Source organism: Bos javanicus, chromosome 10 (assembly GCF_032452875.1).
Source record: "Bos javanicus breed banteng chromosome 10, ARS-OSU_banteng_1.0, whole genome shotgun sequence".
Classification (NCBI taxonomy): Eukaryota; Metazoa; Chordata; class Mammalia; order Artiodactyla; family Bovidae; genus Bos; species Bos javanicus.
This window is the reverse complement of record NC_083877.1, coordinates 47,501,558-47,505,034: the sequence shown is the minus strand read 5'-3', so window position 1 is coordinate 47,505,034 and position 3,477 is coordinate 47,501,558. Positions and strand designations below refer to the sequence as shown.

The 3,477-nt window shown below is 42.1% G+C and overlaps 1 non-coding gene across 1 annotated transcript; it reads right to left on the bottom strand.

Moving 5' to 3' along the window:
• Positions 1 to 1,293: 1,293 nt before the first annotated feature.
• LOC133256301 (small nucleolar RNA SNORA2/SNORA34 family) lies at positions 1,294 to 1,425 on the bottom strand. The gene has a single exon (XR_009739174.1). It is a non-coding gene; the product is annotated as a small nucleolar RNA SNORA2/SNORA34 family (small nucleolar RNA).
• Positions 1,426 to 3,477: the final 2,052 nt, after the last annotated feature.

Sequence of the window (3,477 nt, the reverse complement as noted above, 5' to 3'; positions counted from 1 at the left end):
ATGAGAAGCCTGTACACCACAAGCAGAGAGGAGGCCCCGCTCGCCACTAGTGAAAACCAGTAGGCAGTGACAAAGACGCAGTGCAACCAAAAATAATAAATAAGTAAAATTTTAAAAACTGAAACAAGACAAAGAAAGTAAACCCTGGTATTTTAACCACATCCCCCATTTCTCAGAAGAAGGAGAGTTAAGGCATGCATTTAAGTGAGTTTCTTTGGGGACAAGGTGGGAGCTGATGACAAGAACCACCAGTTTCAAGTCATAAAATCAGACAAGGAAAACAAAATACCTTTAGGCATGCATATAAATGTTCACACAAGCTTCTCGCTTAAACTGCAAGGGAAGCAGATTCTGAAACATTTCTAAGGAATTATTACTTAATATGTATAAAAATATTACCAATGGTTTAGTAATGGTATAGTTCCTGTTATTTTAGTTAGTTAAGTATAAAAATTAAAATAAGGGTTTTTGGTGGATCTGTGACCTCAGTGTCTCCAATTCCATGTTTCACTTAAGACCTTAAGTTATTTATTTAAATTGGTTAAATATTTAATAAACAGAATAGAAAAAAAATAGTTTTCCTTTCTAAAGAGCAAGAAAAATTTCCTTTCTTTGTATTAAAAAGATACATTTTACTATCCAAATATTTGTATATCTTTCCAGGGAAATGAAATCTGGCAAGATTTATGCCTTTCATATAATGAAGATCATAATATTTAAAAAGTGCATTTACTGTGAAAGTAAGTAACTTTCTCAATTAGTGTCCCAGTTGAGACAATTGTGTCAATAGAGAGAATAGTGTCCCAATTTCTCAATTAGTGTCTCGATTGTCTCAAAAGTGCAATAAGGATGCACTTTCACAATCCAATATAGAACTCAAAATGTTTTACAGCCCAATAGTAAATATAAGTTTCTAATTTGAATGAAGTCTAAAATATACAAGTCAGGACTCTGACCATACAAAAGGATAATACTCAGAGAGAGCTCACAGTTCAGAATCATCCCACAGCAATTTCGGGGGGGTAGTAATTAGATTTTTTGGAGAAGGAAATGGCAACCCACTCCAGTATTCTTGCCTGGATAATCCCAGGGACAGAGGAGCCTAGTGGGCTGCCGTCTATGGGGTCGCACAGAGTCGGACACGACTGAAGCGACTTAGCAGCAGCAGCAGTAATTAGACCTAACAGTATTATCATTCTAATGAGCAAGTTAAATCAGAGAGCTCTCAGTTTTGGAATTCCAGTATTAATCAACTATAAGTAAGTGTTAGCTTGTATGTATCACCAACAACTGAGATGTTTCTAATGAATTGACTATTACATTTCCTAAGTTCTGAAAGGCCAACAGACCAAAGAAAGAGATTTCTCTATATTCCTGCTTGAAACCAACAGCTTCAGCAAACTGCTAGCCTTGATTCAGGACCCACGGCTTTAAGATATTTAACTGTAAGATTCTCTCATCTCATCTCCTCTCATCTCATCCCATCTCATCTCATCCCATCCCATCCCATCCCATCCCATCCACGGGGTTTCAGACACAGAGTCCTTGTGCATGAGGAGTCACCCATGAAACCACAGTGAAGTGAAGCCCAGTGAGTGAAGAAGCTTCTTGGGGCAGCAGCAATGGAAACAGACCTTCAAGGTTGAGTTGGAGATGAAAGGGTGTTCTGAACAGAGGCTCTGACTTGTGCTAAGACATGTAGGGTGACCCACATGGCCCGGAAACTCCAAGAACTGACTGAGGGAAGAAGCAGGAGGGAAGTCTGGCCAGCTGAATTGGGCCCTTGACAAAAGGGCCTGAAATGTCCCAGCAGCAAGCCCAGAATTTCTCCTGAAAGGAAAGGGGAATTTACATGACTTGTGTCATAATCTGACATGTGATTTCAAAAGACAAGGCAGGGGACTTCCCTGGTGGTCCAGACGCTAGAACTCCACATTCCCAGTGCCAGGGGGCTGGGTTCAATCCACGGTCAGAGAACTAGATCCCCCATGCCAAAACTAAGAGTTCACATGCCACAACTAAAGATCCCACAAGCAGCAACCAAGATCCCACATATGCCACACCAAGCTCCCGCATGCTGCGACTAAGAATCGATGCAGTCACACACACACACACACACACACACACACACACACACACACACACAAAGAGAAGGCAGGAGACAGTTTGCAACATGAGTTCTCTGGGAAGTGACTCTGGGAGGCTCCATGTTCTGTTTTGCCTCTCTTACCTCTTTTATATATTATCTTTACGATAACATTGACAGTGTGTTAGGCTAGGCCACAAAACAGGAATTTATTCAGTTCTGTCTCTGGAAGGCCATGAATCACTCTTTCTGGCTGCAGTTCCTCTGTCTGTAAAATCAGACCACAGCACCTTCCTGACTACCTCTTGGCCAAGAAAAGCTACCATATTTTTAATATCTTAGTTGTATACAGGCAGGGTACACAGGCAGTATCCCATTTAACCCTTCTATCAACCTTACCAGGGATGAACTATTACTATCCCCACTATACAGATGAAGGAATTGAGGCTCAGGAAGGCCATGTGACATCCTTAGATCTTATAGGTGGAAGTGGCATAAACAGGAGCGGTCTTTGCTGATCTTCCCAGTAAGTCAAGGGACAATGGTTGTAAGGCTTCCCACCTCCACTGGATTCGAGGTGTTACTGTGGTTATAGGAAGCCAGGGGAAGACTACTTTCTCCCCTCAAAGCTTCCACCTTTTGCACAATGTGCTTCCTTTCTCTCTCCTATCAAGGTGGTGCTGTCATTTTGTGTTTAGGATATGGGGTTACTGATTTTAATTGCAGACCCTCCCCCCCTGATTTTAATTGCAGGGCCAGACGGAGCTGGCCCTGACTGCTGGCACGGTTCTCTGCCAGCCAGCCATGCTCAAGAGATGGATTCCTCAGCATCTGTCAGGCCAGTCTCAGGGATTAGGAACACAGCAGCCCCCCTTGCCTAGGCCTCTCTACAATTCAACAGTTTGGGAGCCATAACTCAGCTCAGGCCTTCAGCAATACTGCGACGCTGTTTGGCTTCTTCTCACTTACTCATCACACCAATGATTCAGAAACGTGCTGTTCTTATGGTAATTCGTGTTTGTGCTCTTGTGTACAGGTGTTGGCAGTGACTTCCTGTTAGCGCACTGCTTTTGTTTTTGCCTGAGCTGGGATTAAATGACTTCGCTTATAAACAAAAGTGGAACCACAAGTCCCTGGGCACCCTGAAGCAGAACCAGTCAGATGGTTTTGAATTTATGATGTTTTCCTTTGATGAAAAATAAGGTAACATAATAACATAATTAAGAGGTGGCTGTGGTGAGATGGGAAGAATATTAAGAGGTGAGGTCAGGAAATCAAGTCTCCTCCCCCCTTTCTGCTGAATTTGAAGTTATTTGTGATAATTACTACTTCACATTATATGTATAACTGAATCACTTTGCTGTACACCTGAGACGAATGCACGATAATAA